Below are 14180 nucleotides of genomic sequence, written 5' to 3'. Positions count from 1 at the left end.
TAATATCTGCCATGTGCCTTTTCAGTAGTGTACACTGACATCTATAAACCCTGACCAAACAACATAAAATAGTGATTTACATTTATTTGAATGAATTACACTCTGGGAGGGACAAATCACTGAGCCAGGCACTCCTCTGGAGGTGAACGAGACACTCATTTAAATGGTCAGGCTTCTGGCAGTGAGGTTTTGATTGCAAATAAATGGCATTAACATTGATGTTAGTACCAGAGCCATGTCTAGAGAATTTAAATGTGTTAATGGTGGAAAATGCCTAAAATCCTTCATGACTTCAGCCTAGAACTACTGAGTATCTTAACTCACTGCAACACATACTTTAATTGGTTTTTTTCCTGACTACAATCTTTTCTCAGACAGATGTTACAGTAGCACTCCAGCACCCCCAGCAAACAGCATCAAGGTGAGTACACCAGAGTTATCCATCAATACAAGTTTAAGCTGAATTTCACCTGGATAGTTTTCTCAACTATTTACTTTTTCTTTTTCCTGAAAGCTACTACAAGAATATGTCAAAATTTAATTTCAGACCTAGTATGAAGATAATTTTTAAATTTGTCATACACATCACAAGGCTTATTTTATGATTAAGTCAAAGTTGGGTCTCTGGTTTGGGCTCTACAGAAATAACTTGGTATTCTGTTTACATGCCATCAGTTTGTGTGTTTTCCATTTCCATGTTTTAACTTTTTTCCTGCTTTATAGGCATACCAGCAGGCTCCAGCATTTCAATGTGATTTCTGTGTCCACTACAGTTCTGTCTCCAGTACCGGGTACAATTATTATTACCTCAAAGCTAACTCAATTTTTTTGGAGATCTATTAGTAACAGTAGTCATAGAATAATTCAGTTATGCCTAGTGTCCTTTTCATTCTTAGTTAATAAAATTGATGGGAAGGCAGTTCCTGAAGATAATTTGACTTTTCCCAATGTTTCCTTTTCTTGGTGAAAAAACACAAAGAGTTTTGTTCAGGCCTTACAGATTTACCATCATCTGCCCCAGATATGAGCTCTGGAAGGAGCCCCTTTTGAGGGTGCCCGTGCAGGGTAGCAGCACTACCCTGGTCCCTGCACTGCCACCTCCAGGGCTCAGCCCTGGTGACCACAACACCACAGGGACACGTTCCCCTCTGCTGACATGACTGAGAGCATTCAAATCTATACAACTCCTCTAATACACTCTGAATCCAAGTGTCGTGGTCAAAGCAAAGCAGCATTCAAATGCAGCAGGAGACAGTCCACACCTTGCTCCTTTGGAGGGCGACTGAAGGAAATGTGTCACCTGTGCCATCCCTACAAGGCTACTGAGTGTCACACATCATCCCTGAGGCTCCCTGCCCTCTTTGCTAGAGCCAACACAAACATCCCCAGTGCCTCAGTGGCTCAGTTTCCCACTGCATCCACTTTACAAAGCACTGGCAACAATCGTGCCTCATCTGACTAAAGGAAAGATTCCAATACCAAATAAAACACAACAAGCAGGGAAAAAAACACATTTGTATGTGGCAGAAGTGCTTGTAGAATCAGGTGCTGCAATTCTGCAAAAGAAAATACAAACCACTTTGAGGTTATGCTTATGTGCAGGAATATTTTCCAGCATTTATTGCAGTAGTCTGAGGAAGAGTGAGGGATAATCAGGTTTGTTCATAACTTCTGTTGAGATAGTGCTGAAGTGGGACTGGTGCTCTTCTCTCCAGGGCTTTTGTAATTCACTCCTGTCTCTGGAAATGCTGCCCAGCACCTCTGGTGTCCCACTCCACTGCAGGGAGAGTTTGACAGGGGAAGGACCTGAGTGCAGGATGCTATTAAACCGGGCAGGAGATGATTCTGATATCGAGTGGCAAAAATAAGGGACAAAAGATTCAGCCAAAGAGGCAATGAGCTGGGTCCAGCTTATCTTATGTACCCAAGTGGTGGGAGACGTTTTGCCGCAGAGTATCCCTGCTGCCAGGACTGGGTGTGCAGGGGAAGGAAGCAGCAGGGCCTGGGGGAAGTTGCAGATGTTTCAACACTTAGAAGACCAGGGAGGAAAAAAAAGGTCATTGTAATTCAGGTGAAAAGTGATGCTTGAATTCCTGTCAAGTTTCCTATCCACCACAAGTGATTTTGTGACCTCTGCAATGTTGTTGAGGGCAGGAGTGGCAGCCCATGCTGAGCTGGCCACTGAGGCTGTGCAAGGAGCCTGGGTCATGCAGGAGACACTAGACATAGACAGGCAATGAAAGGCACCACCAGATTTTGTGCCCACACACGGATCTGGTACAATTCTGTCTCCAGAATGACTGTTTGTAAAACTGTCCTGTTTAACCCAAAGCAAGGAGTCCTTTGGAAACTTCATTTCCCTTCACGTATTGTTGCATGCACTACTCAGAGTATGAAATATAAAACAATTTATTTTAAGCTCTAGCTTGTACCTCAGGGTAACTGAATATTAAAAATTTATGGTTCAGTTCATAACAGTTTCTCATAATTCGTGTGGGTTTTCCATGGGGTTTACCTTTTAAGGGGAGCTGAATGCACATTTCATGGTGGAAGCACTGGCATTTGGCCTCGAGCATAATACCAGTCCCCAGCAAGTTAACCTATACAGGGACATAAGACTTATTCTATTGGCTTGTACTACAAAATATACTGTCTGAATTTTTTAATGAAAAATCCTCCAAGAGGCCTAAACCAAACTGTCCAATAGCCCTTGAGTAGCTTCTGTTTAAATCTAACTATTTTACAAGTGACATGCTCTCTTCCAGATTCAAACACCAAACAAGTCCTGCCATCTTTTAAGAGATTCAAAAGTTAAATTCAACTGCGTCTCTCATTCCATATATAGGATATCCACTCTACACTGGATCTTTGTGAAGTATTGTACATCTAAGTTATGAATTACAAAAGCTTGGGCTGTAAAGATACCACACAGCAAATAAGTTTAAGCAATCAAGAAGTCAACCACAAAGTGAGAAAAACATTATTTCTTGCACAGCTAAACACCCCGTTAATACAAGACATAAACCAAAGCAAAGCAGCACAGAGAGAGAAAACAAAGCTGGCTTTAATAGGATTTTCCCTTTCACAGCAGGTTCTGCAAGCTTAAATATATTTTCCATAATAAAAATGGACAAAAGAACCTCTGTAACTTGTTCCTAAAGAAATATTTTATTGAAATGCTTTGCTGCATTTTTCATGCTTATAGGATAAATGCATTTCATTGTAAAATCTTATATAAAACAACTCTGCTTCAACATAAGAAAAATGCTTTTTTGTTTGTTTGTTCTGCTCTTTTTAGAATGAAACATTGCTGTGAAGTATGTCTTCAGGAAATATCCTGAGCTTCACAAAGTGGCATTTCCTGATGGCACGATGAACTTACTGGAAAATTACAGGTCAGCTCTGGCTAACAGCTTTGGGATGTCTCAGCTCCCTCAGCAGAGAAAGCCTCAAGGGCACACGGAGAAAACCCAAGTACAAGTCAGGGCGCTGGGGACCAAATATTGCTATTAAAATAGTAATACTTAAGAATGCAAAGGAAAAGCTGTCAGACTAAGAACTTCTATTTGAGAGATACAGATGAAAAATTTAGCAGCCTAGTGTTTTATTTAAGGAGTTCAGCTCAGCAATCTGAGGACACTGAAACCCTACTGCTCTTCCTCCCTCCAGCAGCCCAAGCTGCCCATGGCTTAGCAGGACCCCAAGGAGGAGTATAAGTCGTATAATTTGAGGTTTTCCTAACTCTCTTATTAGTGGCAAGTCTTTCCCCATACTCATGAGTCTCATCTCTTGCTTACCTAAATTTCCTTCCTATGTTTTCCTATTTCCTTCAGTTGTGAGCATCATTGGAAGGGATGGAAATTCGCTGCCTTTTAAATTCCATCTGTTAATCATTTATGGTTTGCAAATACCCTGAAGCCACTGACTTTTCAGAAACATTACTATTTTGAGACCTCTTCCTTTTATATGTATCTGATAACATCAAGTGTCCCTTGGTGAGATCTTAGAGTGTTTTATAGAGAAATAATCCCCATATTTATTTTTTTAGAAGCCACTTGATTAAACTGCTACAGCATCATTTTTCACTTCTCCCATTTATTGTGCAACTACTTCTGGATCTCTGCAAGTACAAAATCAATATCTCTTGGTTTCTGTTTCCAGTCTCCATTACCCACACAGATGAACACACACATGCAAACAGGTTTCACACCCTTACCCCAAACCTGAAGGATGTTTCCCACTCCCAAGGATTTTGGAAATTTCCCTAATATCTTTCCTAAGCCATCAGACCCACCAAACAGGGATAACATTCCTCAAGTGTTTTATGAATATACATGTATTTCCATATTTAGGAAGACTAAGGGGGACAATATCCCATGTTGAAATCATCTTTGATGCAGTGCATGTGTTTTCCACCATAAAAGTCCATTAATGGGCATCCCTGTTTCCTTCATGTGGATACCAACTTCTCCCTCCTGGACTTTGCATTTTAACAAGCAGTGTTCTGCAGCCCATTCATGGCACAGCATTGAGAGCCTGTCATCTCTTGCTTGACTTTGTTCACAGAAGGAAAAAGGGTGGGCCACACTGGGCCAGTTTCTTTTGGTAGTTCCTTCTGGCATGCTGCAAAGTCTCATTAACACTCCTTGCCATGTAAAGTAGCAGCTGATGTACATATCAGGGGAGTTTCACTTCTGTTAAAAATTGTCTCTTCTAACTTACTAATGGCAGTGGTTTGTTGAACATCTTGGAAAAATCTCTAAAACAAACATTCCCTCACCAGAACTTCCTATTAAAATATTTGCAGCAATATTCCTTCTAGCAAAAGAACAAATTTCTGAACTAAGGCCTTCCCTGTAAATAAACACTTTCCCCAAAGACAAGGGGTTTAACAGTATCTAGTAGAGTTAGTTTAACATCACTGAAAAGTTTTCTCAGATCTCATAAAACCCAAATTTCCTTATTAGTGGACTTGCACGTCCTCTAATCTTGTGAGCAGTCTCTGCTGTAAGAAGTTAGTTGTGTGAGTTCCAACAGTAGCTCACCTCATTGAGCTTCAAATCTTTTCACCAGCTGAACACAGTTAAATCCACCTCTCTCAAAATACAGTGACAGAAGCAATGTCTTTTACTTGGGAGAAAGAGGGGTGGGAGTACTCAAAAGGTCTGGGCATAAATCTTCTAAGCTGTACCAGTGTAATGCAAGAGCCATTCATGACTTCAAAAGCCAGTTTTCTTTTATCATCAGAAAGACTGATAAGGTAGGAAACAAATCCCCTTAGTATGAGATTTCTTGAAGTCTCTTGCCAAAATTCATATACAATATTATACCTGCAGAGCAATAGCACAGTTTACGAATCTTTATGCACTGGCGTCACCCGATCTGGGACACAGCTGCACTGACATCACAGTTTATGTCTGACTAGATATCCAAATAAAGATCCTATGAAGTCTTTCATACTTCATTTATTAATAATTTCCCCATGACCACAGACATGCATTAACCCAAACAAAAGTAAACTGAGCAGATCCTAGAGAGAGCAGGACTGTCTGGAGAGGCTTTGAAAGGCTTCCAGGGCTGATGCAACCTCAGAAGAATAAGATGGGCACTGCACAAGCCCCCCACTTTGTGATTATTTTTTAGTGTCAAAGGACAACCCAAGAACAGACTGGATTTAAGTCCAGCACTTGTAAGATTCAAGCAAGCAAAAGCTTGGAATATTGTGTATGAAAAGCAAACAAGTGGTTGTACAATGAGATGATACAACAGAGCACACTTGCCAGATATTAAAGGGATGGAACAATATTTTCCCAATATTTTACACAGCTCCTTGTAAAACTAATGGCTCTGAGAAGCCTAAGAAGTCAATCAAGGAGGGCTGCACCAGGTTTGAGCACAGGTCCATGTAGCTCTGTACCTAATCACTAAAAAGGGCTCTTAGATATATCCAGGGTGTATTTTGGAAAACCAGAACCACCATGCAGTGGTAGCTCAGTAACCTGTACCTTGCCCAGATGCCTCACTTTTTTCTTTTTTTTCCCTTCCCCTAAATTAGTACATGAAACCACACAGCTCAGTGAATTTCTGAAAACTTAGTTCTTTGGGTTAAGGAGTTTAACATCCTTTACTGGAGTAATTATAAACCTCCAAACGAGGGGAAAAGTAAAAGAAAAAAAAAAACAACCCTGGTTTCTGTAGATGTCAACAGTAGTGCTATAAGAGCTGGAATTTGCTTAAAGGAACTGGAACAAGTACTCCAGGACACGTAGCCAGTGGTTCTCCTCATGTCAGTAGAATGCTGAAGCACACAGTAATCAGAGCTTTTAAAAGAAAAAAGGACTTAAAACATATCTGTGATTACTTTCCTAAATCCAAAGTGACACAGCCTCCAGCACAGCCTGGATTCCTACCCAGCACTACACAGGCCCAGCTCCCAGGATGCTTCTGAGCCAAAATTGTTCCTGTGCTCCCTGGCAGCTAATACAGTTCTACTGGCACACCCAACACTTACCTGCAACAAAGCACAGGACAAAATTAAATTTGAGACACTTATGAAATATTGGTGCTGTTAGGCTGTACACCCTAAGTTCAGATTTTCCCTTTCCTGGGCTTCCTGGTGCCTGCAAAGCATTGGTTATGAAAGCAACATGTGAGACCTGATGTGAAACACCACTACTGCCATTTATTAGGCTTCATTTTGAAGTGCATGGTTTAGCACAGAAATTTACATGGGGTGAAGGGTTTAGGGATTTTTAAAAGTAGCTGATGGACAGAATATTATGTCCTTTTAAAATAGCCATCACCCTGAGTAAAGTTGAATGCATTTTTATCCTTACAAAACCAAATTGCTGGATGTGCTCTGCAGTCTAGGAGGCTGCTTTCTTGTACAACTGCAGAAATATAATCAATAAGAATGCTCTTGGTTGCTACAAATAGGCATCACACCCAATCTCCTAAAGAAAGAACCACTGAAAGCAATATCATTTACATACAGTGCACAGGTCCTGTTGACCACCGGTAAGAAAAACGCCCTGACAACAAGGAATTCATGTCTAGCTCATGAGTAAGGGAAAAAGACAGTGTATTGTTCTTAAAGCCCAAGGAGCAAGATAAAGCAAAGGCAATTTAAATAAAACTGCAAAAAATATGCATTTCCAATGCAGAACATACTATTTTTTTTTTCCGGGTTAAATGGAAGTATTTGAAGCAAAGCAGCTTAAAATGACTTTTTTCAAACGGGCCCCATTGAGTTGTGTCATTGGCAGATACAGAGGTGAAGAGCACACACAAAGTGGTTGGGAACAGTCCCAGTGCCAGAACTGTTTTATTAACACACCTTGTATGATAATAGTGCACATAATTAGGTTTGACTTAGCAATTTATGGCTTATCAGAGTATTCTTATCTTTATAAATGTGAAAGAAAAATTTAGCATCAGGACATGGAAAACCACGTAATGATGCTGGCAGGGCATGTTCCCTGACTGCAGCAGTTGCCAGTGTTTCTGTACATGTGAGGCAAAAGGTTCAGAGCCTCCCAGAATGGCACCCATCACCCTCCTGAAGGAACGTGAGGAAACATTCTGCTCCATCACCATGACAACTCGTGCCACACCATTGCTATAGTAACTGGCTGAACATTATTAGTTTTTAACCATACACTCAATGGCCAGCTTGCAAATGAGGAGGAGCCACCAGGGCGCTTAGCTGTGCCCTGCTGCTGCTGCTCCCACCCCAGGCTGCCTTTTTGCAGTGTAATCCAAGGTCCTTCCATGTTCCCCCAGCCCCACACTGTCAGCCAAGCTCCCCACCACTGTCAGCTCTCCAAACCCAAGTCTGTCTCATCATCAGAGCACTAATTGCACGTATTTTACTGTTGGGTTTGTGGGGTGTTTTTCCCCCTGAGTGATTTATCAAGCTAAGATTAAATGCAAGGAGAAAATTTCATCTTCCTAATGATTCATTGGAAATCTGTTCTATTAATCCACCTCACCACAGGGTGGCTTTGCAGGCTGCACTTGCATCCTACGCACGCAGTCGCAGTAGCAGTTCAAAGGCACCCTGAAGTCCCCTGAAGAGCCAGGATTTCAGCATTGTCATGGTGCAGGAATGCATTGTCTGTGCACCACCAAACCTCATGTGATCATCATTTTAATCCTCCAGCTCAGGCTGCAACACTGCCCCTGGCAGCAGAGTCGTGTGCAGTGGTGTAAAACAGCAGCAGGGAAACACACACTAATGCTTCTCAGATCACATCAAAGCCCAAAAGGCTGTGGCCAGACAATGTCTTACATCCAGCTGCCTTCCAACACCAAAGAGGGAAAAATAAATATGATTATTACCAGGGTTTGACCCAGGCTGGGGGCAGACGGTGAAGCACAAGCTTGGCTGTCATCACAAAAGGATGCAACAGGTTGGGAGGAGCTTTTCACTGTCTGGGAACAGCATTCCCACCTGACCCCTGAGCACAGCAAGCCTGCACCCTCAGGTGCTGCAGGTGTATCAACCATGCTGAAAGTGCCACGAAATTGGCTTGCACTCCTCTTGGAGGACAGACGGGAGAAGAGAGGGTCCTGCTGGCTTCTCCTTTGACCTTTGTGTTCCTTCCACTTTCCCTCCTCCTCTTCCTCCTGCAGGTTCTCTTTGGGGTTGGTGTGGGCTGTAGCACTGGCAAAACTCCTCCACCCTCCATGCCAAGGGCAGCAGTGGGGTGGCACAGGCACCTTCCTGCAGCTCTCGAGCCCCAGCACAAACCCAGCAGCATCTTGTGGCACTTGTGAAAGGTGTCTCTGCCCATAGAAGGGGCTTGGAATGAGATGATCTTTAATATCCCTCCCAACCCAAAATCCCAAACCACTCTGTGGTTCTACATCAACCCAAAGCAGCACAAGGACAATATTGGCCCCAGGCCTGAGCCACCCAGCCCCTGCACTGCCCAGTGCTCTGGCCATACCTCAGCTGCTACAGTACAACCATTTATCAGATGCATGTGGTGATACCACGCAGAAACGTGATTATACCAGACTCCATACACATACACACACACACTGTTATGCTATATATATTTATACTTATATACCACAGTAGCTCTTCCCACAGAAGACTATCAAAATCCTATTACTTTGCATTAGGCTTAAACTCCAGCCTGATGCTCCCTATGAGGCCTTTAACAGGTCATAACAGGTCAGCCTTGGTAAACAATAATTTTTTTTCATTTTCTGACTGTTTAAGAAGAAAATAAAAGGAAAGAAAAAAAAAACACTTAATGTTTTCTGAACTGGAGTCCAAGTTTAAGTGAATGGGTAGTTTTCAAGAGGAAAAAAAAATCACAAAAGCTCTTTTACAGACTTTTTTTGGCAATCAATAAAAAAGTTTCTTCCAGAGAAGATGAAACAACATCATTTTGTTATTCATATATACATTAAGGTATGAAACTAGATACCTGCTATTGCTGTTTACAGCTAAAGCAGAACTACAAATCACTCTATAGAGAAAAGAGCCAGCAAGACTCAAACAAATCTGACTAGAGCAGTAAAATCTATCCCATGTTTATAAATGTGTACGAGGAGAGTATAAATTATTTCATTCTGGAAAGAGATTCCTAATTACTTTTTTCTTTTTGTAATAATACTACCCCCTAGCGGCACTTTTCTGCTTTGCTGAAGCAAAACAGTGGTTTAACACATCAATCATATGCATTAAGAAATGATACAAAAACTGTAAATAGGAATCTGTTGACCTGCACCGAATTTCAAGCCCACACACTGCAGTCTCTGAATCTCTGCAGCTTTGGAAAAAGCTGTATCTGGCTCATTTCAAACATAGCATATAAAAATAAGTGCTTAAGAAAATGCTACCATGAAAAGCATAAAAAAAATAAGGCCCTTTAATGCATATTTGCAGAATAACATTCCAGACAGATGAATTCCTCAGTGTTTGCAGAATAAATTACAGTCTGAAGTATGAGCCTTATAGTTTCAACATATTATTACCTTAGCCCCCTGAAGATATTTTCCTTGACAGCTTTAAAGGTAGATGTAGCAAGAGCTTGTGCCTGTTCCATCTCTTGACTTGCACTTCGTTTTTGAACATACTAAACATTCATCAATAAGGTGGTGATGAGATTTTTAACCACTCTCTAGCAATTTCAGATAGAAACAACTAGAATGAGCCATTCCTAACTTAGAGGCCATTATTTTAACAACTCAGTCCTAAGCAGAGGTGAGCCCGAGGCACCCACTGCATATTTAGATATTGAGAGCCTTACATTTTCTGGGATAAGAATTTGGGATATTGTTTCAGTCTACAGAGATCGCAAGAAGAATTAGATAGTGCCACAAATCCCACTAGGTTGGAGCAAGTTTTATATCCATTTATTTTTACACTTGATAGAAACACACAGCTTCAGAAATTTGCCTGTTGCTTTTCTCCCTGCAAGCTACAGTCAGCAGGTCAGCCAGCTTTCCTGTGCTGGGAAAATTCAGCATACAACATTTGGAAGTCCTCCAAGCAAAGCCAGCCTGAGCACACAGTGTAACTTCATCGTGGAGGTGGCTGATCAGCTACATCCAGTTCTACTGCATTTGCAGGCAAAATTGTAGATAAATTGCCATAGAAGGGTGAGGTGGAGACTTGATTCATTGCACTAATTCCCTGCTTCTGTAACCATAAATGAGGATCAGGTTTTTCCCAAAAAGCTCTTATCCAATGACACTTGAAAGTACCTTTCTTTTGCTCTTTACAGACAGGGATGCATGACAAGAAAGCAAAGGCAGCTTTTATTTGGCTTACACATCTTGCTTTCAGCAGAGCTCCAGGCACTTTACTTAGAGATGATCTCTACACCTAGAATGGGACTTAATCTGTCAACTTTTCAAAACAGTTTGGGCAGATTTGCATCATGGGATTAAAAGCAGAAAGCTAAACCTGTTAGTACTCCCAGTCTCTCACCCCATCCCCCTGACAAGTGCTGGCATCTCTCAGACTGAGGACAGGAGCCAGCTGTACTGCTGGAGGCAAAGCAGCCTCAGCTCTTCCATTGCAAGTCTAATGCGGAACCCTCACATGAAAGGCATGGTATTACAACCCAGGTTTTCACTCTCTAAGTGATGTCTTCCTAGAGTTTTACCTCTAGATGACATGGAGGTCTCAGGCAGTCATAGGCAGTCCTTGGTGAAGCATCACTCCCAGACCCTGAGGAACCAGACCCAGCAATGGCACTGGGAGAAGCTGTGGCTTCAGGCTGCAGCAGCCACCACAGACCTGCTGAAAGCAGCCTGGCCCTTGGGCTGCTCCTCACTGCTCACAGTGATGACTTGAATGGGCCACACCCAGCCAGAAAGCCGATGAGCTTCTCCTCTTCAGACAATTTAACCTCTCCTGCCCCCTTTGCCAAGAGAATTATCCAGGGCCAGGGAGAGGAATCTTATTCCTCACCTGAGAAAGCAGAGGAAATACCTGGAGGCTCTGCTGAACATCTGCATAACCACACAGAAGAGGGAGAGGTTGACTTGGATTCCCCTGGTCAAAGCCAACGTTATATTTGGTATGACATTTTACTAAATAAATGTTTAGGAGACCATTCCATACTGTTGGAGGCAATTCCCTCTGCCTGGGTTCACTCAGAGAACTAACTCAAAGACAAAATCAAAGGCTGGGAATTCACTTTAATAGGGACATGGACACCTCCAGCCTAAGCTCAGCATCTCTAACTGGCCCTCATTTTGCCAAGGATCACATCATCCTTCCCACAGGAACCTTACAATTCTTGATTCAAGGTTGTGCATCCCAGTACAGGACCATGGTGACATTGGCTCCTTATGGCTCTGATGTGAGGAATTCAACTTGCACACACTAAAAAGCTTCTCAATACCTTTACTGCAAATGAGGCATACATCAGAGCCAGAAACTTAGTACTGCTAAATATTTTACCTTATCAGCAGTGAGCTGCACAAATGAAGCACAGCATTTCACTGCTCTGAAGCTTCAGATGTTAGCTTGTAGCATTGTAGCAGCATATCCCAGCTAATAACAGGACACCACAAAGCTTGTCTTAATCATCTGCCCAAAACCAGCTGCTTTGCCAAGACTGCTGGTACAAAAAGATGGAACACCACCCTAGAAAGGGTATAGTTATTTTAAAGTAGTCGCATCAAACAAGAAGCTGAAACTACAGGTGGGGTCTAGTACATAAAATTTATATAGATTCCTGTGAAATTAGGCCAGCAATGCAGAGAGGCCAACAAAAATCTTCTGCTCATGGTCCATCTGCAATGCAGCCCTTCTACGTCTGTTTCCTCCCTGCCTGTCTTTCCCAGAGCTGTCATCTGTCCAAGCCATTCTTGTAGTGACTTGTCTCCCCTTCTGCATTTTGCTCTTCTTGCCACTGCCCTGTGTAACTCTGTTACCCTACCACAAACCCAGTGGCTGCAACACCAGGTTAAAAGTTAAGAGAGAACTGTACTCAAACAGGCAAACTCCCCCAGAAAAGCTCCATATCAATGATCAAAATAAGTCAGGCCATGTGTTGAGTGCATTCATGCACCAGAGAGGGAAATAAGCAGTTGCTGGAGAAAAGCAATTTCATGGCAAAAATGTTACCTCTATCCTCCAAAGAGCACTTCATATTTAAATGAGTCCTTTGCTAATATGAAATCAGAGTCCAGTTCCATCTTGCATTTGACTTGTATATTGTTTTTGCCAGGTCTGCAAAGCATTACATTATTGCTGTACTTAGTCAGCATTCTCATTTCCAGGGCCTCTTCTGCTTTTCCCAATAAACAGCTCCCACCTTTGCACGATTGGAGCCCAAAGGCCATCCCTGCTGGGCCACCCACCAGCTGCTCCCGTGGGCACAACCCTGACTGCTGCTGTGAGGCTGAGGCAGAGCCCCGGCAAACGAGCAGTGCCTGGCCTCTGCATCCACCCGGGCACGGCTGCCTTACATCTCTGCGAGTCTGAAAGCAGCACTGCTGGAGCAAACAGGGCACAAACACCAAAATTTTCAGCCAACTACATCAGCTTAGTGCCAGCACTTCTGGAAGCAACCAGAGCTCCCCAGAAGCCCAGGACCAGCCATGCTGTGTGACGTCCTGCTTTCTGCAAGACGAGGAGTTGGGGGCAGTGGGCCAGAAAACAGGACTTGGGGAACAAAGTACAGCACTCTGCTGGTTTCCTCAAGCAAAACTTGGTTATGAGAAGACTGGGACCCAGTGCAGTCTAAGGCAGCAGCAGGCTGACCTGAAGCACATACACAAAGAAGCCTCAGATAAATTATGTCAAAGAACTACCACTAGAATGATCACCAATGTCTAAAAATGCTTGTATATGAGGAATAGTGGACCACAGCAGTGATTATCTGTGTGAGTGCCATAAAATTACTTTCTGCTATAGTGAAAATATATTTTTTAAAAGTGGATTAGATAGGATGTGGATGGATTGAATGCTAGGTGTTAGCATTCAAACAGATACCAGGAGCTTCTGTTACTTTTAGATCATTAAAGCCTGAATATTATGTGCATTATGCATATGTTGCAGTCCTTCGCAGCACAATAAAAAATACATTCGTTTCCATTCCCTGCACTGTCTTTATGCAAAGGAAGGAGAAATAAAAGAATGTCTTATTCTAGAAAAAACCTGAATACCACCTGCAAAAGAAAACAGCTTACAAGACATAAATATAAAATATCTAAGACTATTCTTAGAATACATTTGCTGTGAAAATCACACTGCAGGTGAAGGATACTAGATTAAATATTCACCCAGTATCCTCATGGACTCAAGCAAATGATGAGGTGCATGAAATTTGCTACAAGATAAGCTTCAACACTGCTATTCTAAGCAATCTGAATGGCACTAGGAATATCAAATCTCAGTACCTGCTTTAAAAATGTTTAAATATGTCTGGAAGCAATGGCTTTCAGTATGCTGTCATAAGTATCTTTACATCTTGCATTTAAAGCAGTCTTTTATACATGACTTTCCAAGTACACTAGCACATTTAATCTTAGCTAAATTGGTGTAGAGGAAAAAAAGTCTATTTGTTTTCCTGTTCTTATAGTAAAGACACTGATCAATCTTTCCAGTACTGGAGTTAGTAAATGAATATATTTTTTCCAGTTACTGAGTTTCTTTACTTACTCCACAGATATGTTCCCCCCCCTTGCCTAATTATGCAGGTTTT

This window comes from Prinia subflava, chromosome 4, assembly GCF_021018805.1.
Source record: "Prinia subflava isolate CZ2003 ecotype Zambia chromosome 4, Cam_Psub_1.2, whole genome shotgun sequence".
Lineage (NCBI taxonomy): Eukaryota > Metazoa > Chordata > Aves > Passeriformes > Cisticolidae > Prinia > Prinia subflava.
The sequence above is the reverse complement of the archived record's forward strand: the minus strand, read 5'-3'. Positions refer to the sequence as shown.